We start from the raw sequence: 19,163 nt of genomic DNA on the forward strand, positions 1-19,163 counted from the left end.
TTAAAAAGATTTATAGTAGTTTTATGTTCATTTATTGACTTATTTCCTATTTTCAATTTTAGGATCAGGCTTTTTTTTCCCTCTTTCTCTTTTGCTCTTTCTTTTTCTTTGGGATTAGGCTTATACTTCTTTGTTTGTTTACTTTCTTGTTCATTTTATTTTCTCTTTTCTTGGATCAGGCTTTCTTTCTCTAAATAAAACTTAGCATAGCAAACAAATCCAAGCACATCTGGTTAAAAGTCAAAACACTCCCCACTACATGGAAGGAGGAACTCTGAAGAGGACTAACCTGTGTGAAGAGCAGCCAAAACACAACAGCAGAGTGCACATGGAATACACCATCAATATTCTTGAAGCACCAGGCCCTGGACAGTGTAGGACCCCTTCATATACTATAACTCTCAGGAGGAGAAAACAAGTTTCATAACATGCAAAAGACAGAAATGTAGACATAATGACAGATGGAGTAATTCTCCTATAAAGGAAAGTGAAAAAGAAATCATAGCCAGGGATTTGCTCAAAACAGATATAAGTAACATATCTGTAGAAGAATTTAAAACAATAGTCATAAGAATACTAGCTGGGCTTGAAAGAAGCAAAGGAAACAGCAGAGAAACCCTGGCTGGAGAGATAATACATGTAAAAACTAGTCAGATTGAAATGAAGAATGAGAGGACTGTAATCACAATGAGAATAAAAGAAGCAGAGGAATGAATAGATGATACATAAGATAAAGTTATAGAAAATAATGAAGCTGAAAGAAGAGGGAAGAAAAAACATTAAATCATGAATATAGACCTAGGGAACTCAGCAATTCCATAAGGCAAAGTAATAGCTGTATCATAGGAATCCTGGAAGAAAAAAAAGAGATGGGGAAAAAAGGGCAGAAGGTCTATTTGAATAAATTATAGCTGAGAACTTCCCTAATCTGTGAACAGAAACAGGAATTCAAGTCCAGGAAGCACAGAGAAGCCCCTTCAATATCAACAGAAACAGGTCAATACCAAGACATATCATTGTGAAACTTGGAAAATACAAAGATAAAGAGAGAATTCTGAAGGCAGCTGTGGGGGAGGGAGTCCTTAACCTACAAAGGTAGACACAAAAAGCTAGTAGCAGACCTGTGCACAGAAACTAGACAGGTCAGACAAAAGTGTTATAATATATTCAACATGCTAAAAGGGAAAAATATGCAGCCAAGAATACTTTATCCAGCAAGACTGTCATTCAGAATAGAAAGGGAGAGAGAGTTTCAAAGAAAAGCAAAAATTAAAGGACTTCTTGAACACTAAACCAGCTCTGAAAGAAATATTAAAGGGGACCCTTTGAATGGGAAAGAGAGACCAAAGCAAGAAAGACTAGAAAGGAAAAGAGACAGTATACAGGAAGAGCAACTTTACAGGTAATACAATGGCACTAAATTCATATTATTCAGTAATTACTCTGAATGTACATGGACTAAATGCTCCAATCAAAAGACATACAGTATTAGAATGAATTTTTAAAATACCTATTGATATGCTGCTCACAAGAGACTAATTTTAGAAATAAAGACACATCTAGATAGAAAGGGAGGGGGTAGAGAATGATCTACCATCATGTTAATGGACATCAAAAGAAAACTGGAGGACCATACTTGTATCACAAAAACTAGATTTTAAACCAAAGACTCTAATAAGAGATGAAGAAAGGCACTTTTTCATCATTAAGATGTTTTCCAACAAGATCTAACAATTGTAGGCTGCTTCAATTTCCTTGATGGTTATTGGTCTACTCGGGTTTTCTATTTATTCCTGTTTCAGTTTTGGTAATTTATAGGTTTCCAGGAATGCATCCATTTCTTCCAGATTGCCCAATTTGTTGGCATATAGTTGCTCATAATACATTCTTCAAATCTACCATTGTAAATATTTATGCCACCAACTCAGGAGCAACTAAACATGTAAATCAATTAAGAAACCTAAAGAAACTCATTAATTACAGTAGAAAAATAGTAGGAGACTTTAACACACCAGTCATAGCAGTGCACAGATTATTGAAGCAGAAGATCAATGAGGAAACATGTGCATTGAATGACACATGGGATCAGATGGGCTTAAAAGATATATTCAGAACATTTCATCGTAAAGCAGCAGAATACATATTCTTCTTGAGTGCACATAAAACATTCTCCAGAGTAGATCACATACTGGGTCAGAAATCAGGTCTCAACCAGTACGAAAAGACAGAAATCAAAACATGCATATTTTCAGATCACAATGACATGAAACAAGAAGTCAATCACAAGAAGAAATTTGGAAAGACTGCAAATACAGGGAGGCAAAAGAAGACCCAACAAAAGAATGATTTGAGTTAACCAGGAAATTAAAGAAGAAATTTAAAAATACAAGGAAGCTAATGAAAATGAAAACATGTTAGCCCCAAACCTTTGGGATGCAGCGAAAGCAGTCCAAAGAGAGAAGTATATAGCAATATAGGGCTTCCTCAAGAAGCAGGAAAAGTCTAAAGTTAACAACTTAAGCTGATACCTAAAGGAACTGGAAAAAGAAAAGCAAATAAAGCCTAAATATAGCAGAGGGAAAATAATTAAGATCAAAGAAGAAATAAATGATAGGGAAATTTTTAAAAATGGAGGAACAGATAAATGAATTTAGGAACTGGTTCTTTGGAAAAATTAAGATTTATATCCCTTAGCCAAACTTATCAAAAGGAAAAGAAAAAACACCCAAATTAATAAAATCATTAATGAAAGAGGATACATCACAAGCAACAGTTTTTTGAAGAAATACAAATATAAGCGAATTTTATGAGCAATTGTATGTCAGAAAATTGGACAATCTGGAAGAAATGGATGAAATTCTAGAAACATATAAACCACCAAAACTGAAACAGGAAGAAATGCAAAACCTGAACAGACCCCTAACCAGGAAAGAAAATGAATTAACAACCAAAAATCTCCCAGCAAACAAGAATCTGGGGCCAGATGGCTTCCCAGGGGAATTCTACCAAATATTTAAAGAAGAATTAATACCTATTCTGCTGAAGCTATTGGAAAAAAAAACAGAAATAGGAAAACTTTCAACATTACCTTAATTCCAAAAGCAGAAAAAGACCTCACTAAAAGGAAAACTAAGACCAATATCCCTGATGAACACAGATGAAAAAATTCTCAACAAGATATTAGCTAATGGAATCCAACGAACAGTATATAAAAACCAAGTGGGATTTATTCCTGGGCTTCAGGGATGGTTCATTATCCACAAAACAATCAATGTGATACACCACATTAGTAAAATGCAGAAAAAAGCATTTGAATAAATACAGCATGTTTTCTTGATAAAAGTGCTCCACCATGTAGGGATAGATGGAACAGAACTCAATGTCATAAAGGCCATATATGAAAGACCCTCAGCTAATATCCTTAATGGGGAAAAACTGAGAGCTTTTCCCCTAAGGTCAGGAACGTGACAGGGATGTCCATTCTCACCACTGTTGTTCAATATAGTACTGGAAGTCCTAGCCTCATAAAAAAAAAAAAAGACAACAAAAAGAAATAAATGTCAACCAAATTGGCAAGGAAGAAGTCAAACTTTCACTCTTCACAGATGACATGATATTCTAAGCAAGAAAATCTTAAAGACTCCACCAAAAATATTGCTAGAACTGATTCATGAATTCAACAAAGACAAAGATTATAGAATCAGGATACAGAAATCTTTTGCATTTCTCTACAGAAACAATGTGTCAAATAGAGAAATCAAGGAATTGATCCTATTTACAACTGCACCTAAAACCATTAGATTCCTAGGAATAAACCTAACCAAAGAGACAAAAGATCTGTGTGCTGAAAACTATAAAAAACTTATGAAAGAAATTGAAGAAGACACATGGAATAATAAATAAATATTGTCTACAAAGGCAGAATCTCAACCACTGAGCCACACAAGGTGCCCCAAAGTTTGTTTTTTAATTAGCATGAAATTGTCCTTTTTCAGGATCTTTGAATATATTTTATTATTATATTTTGTATTCTGTATGTCAAAGCCAAGGATATCTACAATGTAGAAAGTGTTGTAAGACTTATTAAAAGAGCATATTTTTAAAATTACATTATACTTAATTGATTATAAATCTCTTTATTCACCAATGATAACTTGTTTGGGCCAAATACAATTATTCAATAAGTAATTGATAGTGATTTGTGAACTAATGTTTTCCAGAAAGAATCACTAGAATATCATGAATGATTTTGTGTCAATTGACACGTTTATGTTTCTGAAATAACATGTGTTAACATATTTAACTAAAATGGCCTTTACTAATAAATAAAATTGATAATCATTATTAATCATTCAGGATTCTAAAACAACTTATTATTTGGAGGGTCTAACATGCTGGCAAGAAATTCAGAACTTATAAAAGGGGAAGTTTATAATGGTAGCATTATTTTTAAATGGAGAGAACATTTTTATATTTCTTGTGAGGTACAGTCAAAAGAGCAGGATATGGTAAAATTAATGTCTAAAAATTTAGCCAAATGAGTTCTAGCACATGGCATCCATGTTCCAGTTTTCCTAATTTAAATAAATACAGGTCTCCCGCTTTATATAATAGCTATCTATAGTTATTATCAAGCCCACTTCATTAGCACAAATGGGCCAAAATCATTAGATGAATAGCATTAGTGACATTTATTTATTTTTCATAGTGTTTATGGCCATAGACCAAAAAGCACTTTATCCATGTTGCAAAAGGAGAATCTGTACCCTGAAAGATATTCCATTAAACTAAAAAAAAGTCGAAAGTCAGACTAAAGGCAGTGACCTTGTTTTGCTGTGAACTTTGGTAAATGCTAAGTTCAGTCTCTCAAACTTTCAAACGGTAATAAAAAATGCTCCCCGAATATACAACAAAATATTGACTTTCTAATTTCAAAAGCCAAATACAAATAATGCTTTTGGAGTATACTTTCTATCCCAGCATTCCTAGCATGATAATGTTTTGCACCAAATTGCCATCATATCTTCATCAAAGGTGTGTCCTTTATCTCAGCCATGCCCATAAAATTATAAAATATAAAAGGATAGTATAAGTAAAAGTATGTCCATTCTTTAATTTTGGATAGATTTGGTTATTTAAATATATTTTACAATTACACAGTGCAGAATAATATGTCATGGAATTTTGAAATTAAAGCTATCATAATTCATTTTATTAAAGCATATCAATTCATATTAATACACCAGTTTTAATTATTTCAAATAGATATAAAACAAAATTTATTTGATAATATTATCCATTGCATTATCTTTAGCTTGTGAGGTAATTCAGAGGATTATTTTTTCTTTTACCATGCCTGAATTGCTATTTTCATAAATAGTACTTTTAAAGGGTAAAGACAGATTTTTCTTAGTGGAGATTGTTAACTGAACCAGTGTAAAGTTGTGTCACTATAGTTCCCTGAGGTTCTAAAGACTTGATAACATAGAAAGTGCTACACTTATTGATTAATCAGAAATGATACAGTAAACAAAAGTTGCTTTTCATTATTTGATGCTTGTTGATATCATGAGCTATGTGTTCATGTATATGCAGTGTCTTAAAATATGAAAAACTATGGAAAGTTTATTTCATTGTATGAGAACTTGCTTCTCCCATCATTTTATTCTAAATGCAATCCTAGGTTGTTAATATTAAGAATTTGCCAAATTTGAATCCTGTTTTTTTGTTAAGCAAGGTAAGTAATTTAGTTATTTTTGCTATATATAGCAGAACAAAACTTTGAAAAGCTAAAAATTAAAACTGAAATATGATTATGGAACCATGAATTAAAGGTCTGGTGTAGAATAAATAAGATTTATTAACAAAAAGTACAGCTATATTTGTAGCTATAAAAGAGCCAACTCTAATGATATTTTCACAGTAAGCTCTACCACCCCACCAAACTCCAGATATTAGCCTACCCATTTATGCCCCAAATTCATATTTGGGGAATGATTAGTTCACTCAATTTATTCTCAAAAACTTCCAATAGAAATTGAAGAGATGTTGACTATAAATAGGATCATTCATGACATCTGTTTCTAGTATATCGTTTTGCTGCCCTAGCTAGATTGCCTAGAGTGATTAAATTGAAGCTATCAATTTACAACAGATTAGATTTAACAATATTAGTAGAACTTTAAGTCACACAAAACACTAAATAAAAAGTTAAGATCTAGAGTAAACATTTCAAATTATTTTACTGTTCATTTGGACTACATTAAACCAAACTTTAAAATGTCAACCCATTATGCAAGTTGTATATTTCTCAGTTATTGGCTTGGAGAAACTAAATGATAAATTATTCAAAACAATAAAACTTCTGAAATGAATGCATCAGTTACAACCTGATATTTCCATTAAAATGAAACATTGCATATCTTCAATGGTGCAATTAGCCCCAATGTTTATAGCAGCAATGTCCACAAGAGCCAAACTGTGGAAGGAGCCTCGGTGTCCATCGAAAGATAATGGATAAAGAAGACGTGATCTATGTATACAACGGAATATTACTCAGTCATTAGAAATGACAAATACCCACCATTTGCTTCAACGTGGATGGAACTGGAGGGTATTATGCTGAGTGAAGTGAGTCAATCGAAGAAGGACAAAAATTATATGGTCTCATTCATTTGGGGAATATAAAAAATTGTGAAAGGGAATAAAGGGGAAAGGAGAAAAAATGAGTGGGAAATATCAGAAAGGGAGACAGAACATGAGAGACATCTAACTCTGGGAAATGAACTAGGGGTGGTGGAAAGGGAGATGGGTGGGGGGTTGGGGTGACTGGGTGATGGGCACTGAGGGGGGCACTTGATGGGATGAGCATTGGGTGTTATGCTATATCTTGGCAAATTGAACTTCAATAAAAAAATTAAACAACAACAACAAGAACAACAAAGAAAGCTACTGAAGGGGCAAAAAAAAAAAAAAAGAAAAAATGAAAAAGAAATACCGAAACAAATTGACAGTAATATCTCATTTTTTCCATCAAAGTTCCTCTTTAAATACTAATCAAAAATCTATATAAGATCTCTATATATGAATTTGCTGTTAGAGATTAACAGATATATTAAAAGGAGTAGTTTGCTGATTTTTGTATAACGAACAATTCAGCTTTGGGAGGCCACTAAGGGGAATGTCTATGAAATACGCATTTGTCTTCAAATTGAGAAAGGTTAAAGAATGATAGGGAGCATCACCAAAGCACACTTAATCACATCTGTGAATTTGACATCTGAATTTTAAATGACTGGAATTTGCTCCTTAATTTCTTGAAACACATATTCTATATCAGTCAATTTAATAAATAGTTTAATAGTTATTAGAAGCAACTTAAAGGTCAAAAACTGTAAGCATTTGGAATGGAGGAATAGAAGCTTAAATGAACTCGTTTAACCTCATAAGAGCACATTTTCTCTCTGAGAAAAAAATAGATAAATTGCACTCTAACTTCATTGACTTAAAATAGGTCTCAATATTCTGTTGTTTTTCCTCACTCCCCAACAACTTCAGATAGCAACAGTTTTCTTGTAAGTGATTTCCAAAGAAAGATATGGAGGGAATTGTCTCAGCAATATTTTATTTGTGGGTAGGTAATTTTATTTCCTTGCTATATATTCCATTTTCCCAGCATACTTGATTGATGGTGCATATTTACAACATTTTTGGCCATCATTTAAATAATAACTTTGATTTGCTTTTTAACTTGATAAATTAATCAACACTATGACTACATAACATTTTTCCTATGGTAGACTACTGTGATGTCAACAGCATTATTTGGTGCTATGCAAAAATAATATACTTCCCAAGAAGAATATTGATTTCTTCAAAGTTGAATGTCATTAATGCCTTATAGAAGCCTTCAGAGAACGTTATCTAACTGTAATTAATTTGGGCTCCAGTAGTTCATAACACGTTATTATGAACTTTCACTGAGTTAATCTGCTTATTTCATACTATTTCTTTGGAAAATAGTTGTTTAAGCTAATTAAATGGCATTGATACTATTAAGGGATACTGTATAGTCCATTAAAGAAAACATGATTAAAGCAATATTTGACCAACTTTTAAATAGAAGCACTTAGAATATTAATGGCAATTCAGTTTCCTGTGAAATTATTTACTATTCACTAGTAGTCTGTAGATTTTTATGTACCTAGATATAGAACAATGAAGTTTATGAAAAAATTATTTTAATTAAAACTAGGATTAAAAAACCAGGATTTTAACCAAATTATTTTGAATTACTAACTTTAGAAACATTTAGCTAGGGATGCCTAAGTGGCTCAGCGGTTGAGCGTCTGCCTTTGGTTCAGGGCCTGATCCCAGAGTCCTGGAAACGAGTCCCGCATCAGGCTTCTTGCATGGAGCCTGTTTCTTCCTCTGCCCGTGTCTCTGCCTCTCTCTCTCTCTGTCATGAATAAATAAATAAAACCTTTTTTTAAAAGATTTTAAAGTGCTAAACTGCTGAACCACCCAGGCATCCCAATAAAACCTTTTTTAAAAAAGAAACATTTAGCTAAAAAAAATAATAAATAATAAAAAAGAAACATTTAGCTAAACACATTGTTTATTCATAAATTGTACACAAACACACATATTGTGGACACTCTGCTGTCTACCAAATTGGGTAAAATAATCACATTTAGTAGCTCTGAATATATGATTTCATCTTACTGTAGCTGGTAAGTAGTTGTTGTTTTTGTAAATCATAACTGTTACTAACTATAGCAATAATCCTTACTTAAAAAAGTTATTTTAGGGCAAATAATATTAATGAATTTCTGGTTATTTATTGTCAAAACTTTGGACCAATTTGATAAAGGCTGTATTCAATTAGTATTAATGTTGTCTTTTATTCATCACAAATCAATTAGTTAAGTGATAAAATGCAAAATAAATTGTGGGCTATTGTCTAGGTGAATTTTTGAGAGAAGCTCTAAAGTTGTATTGAATTACCTATATTTTATAGTAAAATATCATTAAAGTAACAATATTACATTGCTTTATCAGATTTTGGGGGAAGTATTTTATGTGAAATATTATCTGTCCATCTAAATGATTATGTCATGATACTATACATAGAAATTTCTAAAGACTCCATACTGAAAACCTAATAGAAGTAATAAATGGACTAAATTTGCAGGAAACAAAATCAGTAGTGTTTCTAAATGCTAATGACATTAGCAGAGAGCGAAATTAAGAAAACTATTTCATTTACAAGCACACCAAAAAGATGAAATACCTAGGAATAATTTTTAAAGATACTCTTTTATTATTTATTTGAGAGAGAGCACAAGAAAGGGGAGCTACAGAGGTAGAGGGAGAAACAGGCTCCCCACTGAACAGGGAGCCCAACGCATGGCTAAATCTCAGGACCCTGAAATCACGACCTGAGCTGAAGGTAGACACTTAACCAATGGAGCCACGCATTTGCCCCTACCTAGGAATAAACTTAGCCAAAGAGGTGGAAGACATGTACTCTGAACACTATAAAACATCGATGAAATTATCTGAAGGCAATGCAAATACAAAGATATCCCATGCTCATGAATTAGAAGAATTAATATTGTTAAAATGTCCATATTCTCCAAAGTCATGTACAAATTCACTGTAACTCTTATCAAAATAACGACATCATTTTTCATATAACTAAAACAAAGAATCCTAAAAATCGTATGGAACCATAAAAGAACCCAAAGAGGCAAAGCAATCTGGAAAAAGGAAAATCAAAGCCAGAGATATCACAATTTGAAGTTTCAGGATAAACCACAAATCTGTAGTAATCAAAATAGTATGGTACTAGCAGAAACATAGATCAATGGAACATAATAGAGAGCACAGAAGTAAACCCACATTTATATGGTCAATTAAACTATGAAAAAAAGGGGCAAACATACAATGAAGAAAAGATAGTCTCTTCAATAAATGGTACTGGGAAAACGGCACCTACACATGAAAGAATGGAAGAGAACCACTTAGTAATACCATACATAAAAATATATTCAAAAGTGGTTAAAGACCTAAATGCAAGACCTAAAACCATAAAAACCCTAGAAAAGGACAGAGGCAGTAATTTCTCTGACATCAACCTTAGTGACATTTTTTCTACATATGTCTCCTAAGGCAAAGGAAAGAAAATCAAAAATAAACTTTTGGGACTATGTGTAAAATACACAGCTTTTGTGCCACAAAGGAAACTATCAACAAAACCAAAGGGCAACCTACTAAAATGGGGAAGGTATTTGTAAATGGTATATCCCACAAGGGGTTAATATCCAAAATACATAAAGAACTTAAACAAATCAACAGCAAATAACGATCTGATTTGAAAACGAGCAGAGGACCTGAACAGACATTTTTTCCAAAGAAGACATACAGATGGTCAACATCACTCACCATCAGGGAAATGCAAATCAAAAAGACAGTGAAATACCACTTCCAACCCATCAGAATGGCTAAAATAAAAAACAAAAGAAACAACATATGTTGGTGAGGATGTGGACTTGTGCACTGTTGGTATAAATGCACATTTGCAGCCACATTGGAAAACAGTATGGAGTTTCCTCAAAAAAGTAAAAATACAACTACCTATGACCCAGTAATCACACTACTGGATATTTAACCAAAGAAAACAAAAACACTAATTTGATAGGATCTTATTGTATAAACCCTAATGAAGGGTTTGAGAGAAGCATTATTTACAATAGCCAAACTATGGAAGCAGGTCACGTGTCCATTGGATAAGGAAGATGTGATTTTATATGTATAATGTGATTTTCATATATATAATGGAATATTATTCAGACATAATACAGAAAGAAATCCTGGAGTGCCTGGGTGGCTTAGTTGGTTGAATGTCTATTGATTTTGGCTCAGGTCATGATCTCAGGGCCATGAGATTGAGCCCTGTGTCAGTCTCCATGCTCAATGTGGAGTCTGCTTCTTTCTTTCTCCCTTTCCCTGTGCCCCTCACTCTGTTCTCTCTCTCTCTCTCTCTCTCTCTCTCTCTCAAATAAATAAATCTTTTCTAAAAAAGAATGAAGTCTTGTCATTTACAACAACATGGACAGAGGTAGAGAGTAAAATGCTAAGTGAAAAATGTCAGAGGAAGACAAATACCATATGATTTCACTCATGTGTAATTTAAGAAACAAAACAAATGAGCAAAGGAGGAACAAGAGAGAGAAGCAAAGCAAGAAACAGACGCTTAGCTATAGAGAACAAATTGATGATTACCAGAGGGGAGGTGTATGAGTGGATGGGTGAAGTAGGTGATGGAGATATGTTTGATTACATTTGATGATAGGAGTACACTTACCATGATGAGCACTGAGTAATGTATGGAATCGTTGAATCACTATATTGTACACCTGAAATGAATACAACACTAATGTTAAGTATACTGATAAGACAATTTTAAAAATTAATAAAATTCTTTAAAAATTAAAATATAAATAAGTTGAAAAACATCCCATGTTCAGAGATTGGAAGACTTAATATTATTAAAGTACAGTCATTCACAAATTGATTTTCAAATTAGACACAATCCCTATTGAAATCCATGCTGAAATTTTGAAGAAAGTAGAGAAATTGCAATATTCATATATCGCTGGTGGTAATGAAAATTGTGCAGCCTATTTTTAAAAAAGTTTGACAGTTCCTCAGAAGTTAAACATAGAGTTGTCATATGATCCAGCAACTCCAATTGTGTATGTACGGCCCCCAGACAAATAAGGCAAAAATGTTTACATAGATGTTCATAATAGCATTTAACCAAAATGTGGAAACAACTCAAATGTCCATTGACCAATGAATGAATAAAGAAATAAAATGTGTTATAGACCTACAAAGTATAATCTTTAGCAATAAAAAATAAGTATTAATAGATGCTACCACCTAGATAAGACTCAAAAACCTTATGCTAAATGGAAAATGTCAGTCACAAAATACTTCATTTAAAGAATTCCATTTATACTACATGTCCAGAATAGGCAAATTTATAGAAGAAAAACATAGATTAATGGTTGCTTAGGAATGTAAATTTGGGGTGACAAATGGGCAGTGACTGCTAATATATATCAGGTTTTTCATTTAGTGTGATAAGGATGTCTCAAAATTGGCTGTGGTGATAGTTGCAAAATTCTGCGAATATACTAAAAACTATTGAACTGTTCACTTTTGGTGAATTTTAGGGTATGTGAATTATGGAAGAAATAAAGCTATTTAAAATAAAATGAATGACATAGGAGAGAGGAAGATGATGGTGGAGTAGGAGGACCCCAGGCTCATTTCGTCCCATTGAACACAACTAGATAAATAGCAAATCATCTAAATACTCCAGTTATTGACTGGAAGAACAAACTCCACAACTAAAGGGAGAGAAGGTCATGATGCCCAAGTGGCCTAGTGGTTGAGCATCTGCCTTCAGCTCAGGTCGTGATCCCAGGTATCGAGTCCTGCTTCAGGGAGTCTGCTCTCCCTCTGTCTATGACTGCCTCTCCTTCTGTGTCTCTCATGAATAAATAAACACAATCTTAAAAAATAATAAAAATAAAGGGAGAGAAGTTCTCATTAAAGAAGGTTTGGAAGTGTGGAGACCTGGTTTAGGGGAGAAATGGATTATAGGTGCTGTATAGGGTAGGGAGCCATTGTCATGGAGAAATACCAGAAAAAGGGAATCACACAGTAGAACATACAAGAGGAATGCTACCCCAGAGCCATTGGCTTGGGAAATGAGGGGACCTGAATTTGTTGAGTTCTTGCAATAAGTGGAGTTGAAGTCTTAAATTCCGGAGCCTTGGCTGGAATAGAGTCCAGAGGGCATTGCCCTTCTCCTGAAGAGAAGGCAAGCAAACAACCCCAGTTCACACAGCATGAAAATAAAAATCTTTACAGTGTTGGGGGGCACAGAAAGCAGAGATTATTTGCTCTTCTCATATATTCACCATGAGAGATAGTGTCCAAGGAAATACCTCTCCTGCAACAGAGGAGCTGGGTGACGCCATTTCCATCCCCCCCAACACACACACATGCACTCATCTCAGTATAAATACAGATGAACATGCAGGAAGTAACTCCGTATGAACACTGGCTGCCTAACTTGTTTACACCAAGCCCTACCTCCCATGCTTTGGCAGGACTGCCCTTCTTAGTCAATCTTTCCTCGGTCCCAGCACTGCAGGTCCATACCAAATAGATAAGTGCAAAACCTTCTCCAAGTCACATCTCCCAACCAGAGTTTTGTAGGGCCTCAGTTCTGGTAGAAGTGGCATGAGGTCTAATTTCAGAAACAGACCAGAGCACATATACTTAATACCACTTCTAATTTTTTTGGCATATAATTGTTTATAATATTCTCTTATAATTGTTCATATTTCCTTAGTGTTACTTGTGATCTCTCCTCTTTCATTCATGATTTTATTAATTTGGTCCTTTCTCCTTTCTTTTTAATAAGTCTAGCTAGGGGTTTATCAGTCTTTTTAATTTTTTGAGACAATCAGCTCCTAGTTTTTTTTTTCCAGCTCCTAGTTTCATTGATCTGTTCTACTTTTTTCTCTATTTCTATATCGTTGATTTCTGTTTTTATCTTTATTATTTTTCTTCTGCTGGATTTTAGGTTTATTTGCTGTTCTTTCCCCAACTCCTTTAGATGTAAGTTTAAGTTGTATTTTGAGATTTTTCTTCTTGAGGAAGGCTTCTATTGCTATAAGCTTCCTTCTTAGGACTGCCATTGCCACATTCCAAAGATTTTGAACTGTTATCGCTTCATTTTCATTTGCTTCCATGTATTTTCTTTATTTCTTCTCTAATTTCCTGGTTGACCCATTCATTCTTTAGTAAGATGTTATTTAACCTCCATGTATTTGTGGTCCTTCCAAATTTATTTCTTGTGATTGACTTCAGGTTTCATAGCATTGTGGTCTAAAAATATCCATGGTATGATTTCAATTTTCTTGTATATTTTGAGTCCTGATATGTTACCCTGTATGTGATCTATTGTGGAGAATGTTCCTTGAGCAGTCAAAAAACATGTGTATTCTACAGCTTTGAATATATCTGTGAAGTTCATCTGATTTAGTGCATCATTCAATGCACATGTTTGCTTGTTGATCTTCTGCTTCAATGATCTGTACATTAGTGTGAGTGGAGTATTAATATATTATATTATAATTTTATAATTATATTATAATATATTAATAATTAATTATATTATAATATATTATAATATTATAAATGATTTTCTTTAATTTTATTTTTAATTGATTTATATATTTGGCTGCTCCCATAAATATTTACCATTGTAGGGGATCCCTAGGTGGCTCATCAGTTTGGCGCCTGCCTTCAGTCCAGGCATGATCCTGGAGTCCCGGGATCGAGTCCCACATCAGGCTCCCTGCATGGGGCCTGCTTCTCCCTCTGCCTCTCTCTGTGTGTGTCTATCATGAATAAATAAATAAAATCTTTTTAAAAATATTTCCATTGTTAAATATTCTTGTTGGATAGATTCCTTTATTATGGTATAGTGTCCTTCATCTCTTATTACAGTCTTTGATTTCATATATACTTTGTCTGATATAAGATTCAGATTTCTCTATGTCCTTTAGAATGATAGGTGTTTGTCCACCTCCTCACTTTCAATGTAAATGTGTCTTTGGGTTTGAAATCAGTCTCTTGTAAGCAGCATACCGATGAGATTTTTTTTATACATTCTGATATTGTATGTCTTTTGATTGGAGCTTTTAGTCCCTTTATAATCAGAGATCATTGAAAGATATGAATTTAGTGCCATTGTATTACCTGTGAACTTTCTGTTCCTATAGAATGCCTCTTTTCCTTTCTGGTCTTTGTTACTTTTGGTCCCTCTTTCCATGCAAAGAGTCCCCTTTAATATTCTTTGTAGGCCTGGTTTAGTGTTATAAACTCCTATAGTTTTTGTGTTTTTGAAACTCTTTATCTCCTTCTATTCTGAATGATGGTCTTAATGGATAAAGTATTCTTGCCTGTATATTTTTTCCATTTAGCACATTGAATATATCATGTCACTCCTTTCTGGACTGCCATATTTCTGTGGACAGATCTTTTGTCATAACTATGTGTATCTACCCCTGTTGTTAGCTAAGGACCACGTGTCCTGAGCAGCTTTGAGGATTTTTGTCTTTATTCTTCTAAATTCCAGTTTCATTATAATATGTCATGGTGTTGAGGGGAGTTCTCTGTGCCTCTTGGTCTTGTTTTCTTCCCCATATTAGAGAGGTTATCAATAATTTGCTCCAATAAACCTTCTGACCCTGGTTTCCACTCTTCTTCTTAAGGTACTCCAATAATATGGATATTATTTCATTTTATGGAATCACTCTACTCCCTAGGTCTACCTTCCTGACATAATAGTTTTCTTTACCTTTCTTTTAGCTTCATTGTTTTCCATAATTTTATTTTCTATATCACTGATTTGCTATTCTACTTAACTCATCCTTGTTCTTATGGCCTTCACTTGGGACTGCATCTTGGTAACGGCATTTTTAATTTTGACCTAACTACATTTTAGTTCTATTTTTTAAGGTTTTATTTTTTTGATTAATGAGAGAGGCAGAGACACCCAAGAGGGAGAATCAGGCTCCATGCAGGAGAGCCTGATGCAGGATTCCATCCCAGGACATTGGGATCAGGACCTGAGCCAAAGGCAGATGCTCAATCACTGAAATACCCAGGGACCTCTCAACTGTTTTTCTTTTCCTTATTGAATTTATTTTTTTTTAATTTTTATATTGGAGTTCAATTTGCCAGCATTTAGCATAACACTCATTGTTCATCCCACCAAGTGCCTCCCTCAGTGCCCATCACGCAGTCACCCAAATCCCGCACTCACATCCCGTTCCACTAATCTTTTTTTGTTGCCCAAGGTTAGGGGTCTCTCATGTTTTGTTACCCTCACTGAAACTTTCACTCATCCTCTCTTCTTTCCCTGTAATCCCTTTCACTAATTTTTATATTCCCAAAATGAATGAGACCATATAATATTTATCCTTTTCCGATTGACTTATTTCACTTAGGATAATACCCACCGGTTCCATCCACATTGAAGCAAATGGTGGGCATTTGTCATTTCTAATGGCTGAGTAATATTCCCTTGTATACATAAACCACATCTTTATCCATTCATCTTTCGATGGACACCGAGGCTCCTTCCACAGTTTGGCTATTGTGGACATTGCTGCTATAAACATCGGGGTGCAGGTGTCCCAGCGATTCACTGCATCTGTATCTTTGGGGTAAATCCCCAGCAGTGCAATTGCTGGGTCATAGGGAGATCTATTTTTAACTCTTTAAGGAACCTCCACACAATTTTCCAGAGTGGCTACACCAGTTCACATTCCCACCAACAGTGTAAGAGGGTTCCCTTTTCTCCGCATCCTCTCCAACATTTGTGGTTTCCTGTCTTGTTAATTTTCCCCATTCTCACCGGTGTGAGGTGGTATCTCATTGTGGTTTTGATTTGTATTTCCCTGATGGCAAGTGATGCAGAGCATTTTCTCATGTGCTTGCCATGATTATGTCTTCCTCGGTGAAATTTCTGTTCATGTCTTTTGCCCATTTCAGAATTGGATTGTTTGTTTCATTTTGTTGAGTTTAATAAGTTCTTTATAGATCGTGGATACTAGCCCTTTATCTGATACATCATTTGCAAATATCTTCTCCCATTCTGTAGGTTGATTTTCAGATTTGATGACTATTTCTTTTGCTTAGCAGAAGCTTCTTATCTTGATGAAGTCCCAATAATTCATTTTTTCTTTTTTTTCTTTTGCCTTCATGAATGTATATTGCAAGAAGATGCTGTGGCCAAGTTCAAAAAGGGTGTTGCCTGTGTTCTTCTCTAGAATTTTGATGGAATCTTGTATTACATTTAGATCTTTCATCCATTTTGAGTTTATCTTTGTGTATGGTGAAAGACAGTGGTCTAGTTTCATTCTTCTGCATGTGGATGTCCAATTTTCCCAGCACCATTTATTGAACAGACTGTCTTTTTTCCAGTGGATAGTCTTTCCTCCTTTGTCGAATATTAGTTGACCATAAAGTTGAGGGTCCACTTCTGGATTCTCTATTCTGTTCCACTGATCTATGTGTCTGTTTTTGTGCCAGTACCACACTGTCTCGATGACCACGGCTTTGTAGTACAACCTGAAGTCTGGCATTGTGATGCCCCCAGCTATGGTTTTCTTTTTCAATTCCCCCTGGCTTTTTGGGGCCTTTTCTGATTCCACACAAATCTTAAGATGATTTCTTCCAATTCTCTGACAAAAGTTCATAGTATTTTTATAGGGATTACATTAAATGTGTAAATTGCTCTGGGTAACACTGGCATTTTCACAATATTAATTCTTCCAATTCATGAGCATGGACTATTTTTCCATCTCTTTGTGTCTTCCTCATTTTCTTTCAGAAGTGTTCTGTAGTTTTTGGAGTATAGATCCTTTACCTCTTTGGTTAGGTTTATTCCTATGTATCTTATGCTTTTGGGTGCAATTGTAAATGGGATTGACTCCTTAATTTCTCTTTCTTTAGTCTCATTCTTAGTGTATAGAAATGCCACTGATTTCTGGGCATTGATTTTGTATCCTGCCACACTGCCGAATTGCTGTATGAGTTCTAGCAATCTTGGGGTGGAGGCTTTTGGGTTTTCTATGTAAAGTATCATGTCATCAGCGAAGAGGGAGAGTTTGACTTTTTCTTTGCCAATTTGAATGGCTTTTATAACTTTTTGTTGCCTGAATGCTGAAGCTAGGACTTCTAGTACTTTGATGAAAAGCAATGATGAGAGTGGACATCCCTGTCTTGTTCCTGATCTTAGGGGAAAGGCTCCCAGTGCTTCGCCATTGAGAATGATATTTGCTGTGGGATTTTTGTAGATGGCTTTTAGGATGCTGAGGAATGTTTCCTCTATCCCTACACTCTGAAGAGTTTTGATCAGGAATGGATGCTGTATTTTGTCAAATGCTTTCTCTGCATCTATTGAGAGGATCATATGGTTCTTGATTTTTCTCTTGCTGATATGATCGATCACATTGCTTTATGATGTTGAACCAGCCTTGCATCCCAGGGATAAATCACACTTGGTCAGGGTGAATAATCTTAATCTACTGTTGGATCCTATTGGCTACTACCTTGTTGAGAATTTTTGCATCCATGTTCATCAGGGATATTGGTCTATAATTCTCCTTTTTGATGGGGTGTTTGGTTTTGGAATTAAGGTGATGCTGGCCTCATAGAATGAGTTTGGAAGTATTCCATCTCTTTCTATCTTTCCTAATAGCTTTAGTAGAATAAGTATGGTTTCGTCTTTAAACATTTGATAGATTTCCCCTGGGAAGCCATCTGGCCCTGGACTTTTGTGTCTTGGGAATTTTTTGATGACTGCTTCAATTTCCCCCTGGTTATAGGCCTGTTCAGGTTTTCTATTTCTTCCTTTTCCAGTTTTGATAGTTTGTGGTTTTCCAGAAATGAGTCCATTTTTTTTAGATTGCCTAATTTATTGGCGTATAGCTGCTCATGATGACTTTTTAAAATCGTTTGTATTTCCCTGGTATGGGTGGTGATCTCTTCTTTTTCATTCATGATTTTATGAATTTGAGTCTTTTTTCTTTTTGTAAGACTAACTAATGGTTTACCTCTCATTATTTTTTTTCACAGAAACAACTCCTGGTTTTGTTGATCTGTTCCACAGTTCTTCTGGTCTCTATTGCATTGAGTTTTGCTCAAATCTTTATTAACTGTCTTATCCTTCTGGGTGAGGGTTTCATTTGCTGTTCCTTCTCCAGATTCTTTAGGTGCAAGGTTAGCTTTTATATTCGAGTTATTTCAAGTTTTTGGATGGATGCTTGTATTACGATGTATTTCCCCATCAAGACTGCTTTTGATGTATCCCAAAGATTTTGAATGTTTGCATTTTTATTCTAATTAGTTTCCATGAATCTTTTTAATTGTTCTCTAATTTCCTGGTTGACTCTTGCATCTTTTAGCAGGATGGTCCTTAACTTCCACGTGTTTGAAATCCTTCCAAACTTCTTCTGATTTAGTTCTAGTTTCGAAGCATTATGGTCTGAGAATATGCCAGGGAC

At 34.4% G+C, this 19,163-nt stretch overlaps 1 long non-coding RNA gene across 1 annotated transcript in view; it reads right to left on the reverse strand.

Moving 5' to 3' along the window:
* Positions 1-19,163, reverse strand: part of LOC125754639 (uncharacterized) — a 101,094-nt gene that overhangs the window by 14,427 nt on the left and 67,504 nt on the right. The window contains exon 2 of the long non-coding RNA XR_007409372.1: positions 11,369-11,420. This is a non-coding gene — a long non-coding RNA (uncharacterized LOC125754639). The remainder of the gene's footprint in view (positions 1-11,368; positions 11,421-19,163) is intronic.

The sequence above is a fragment of the Canis lupus genome, chromosome X (assembly GCF_003254725.2).
Source record: "Canis lupus dingo isolate Sandy chromosome X, ASM325472v2, whole genome shotgun sequence".
Lineage (NCBI taxonomy): Eukaryota > Metazoa > Chordata > Mammalia > Carnivora > Canidae > Canis > Canis lupus.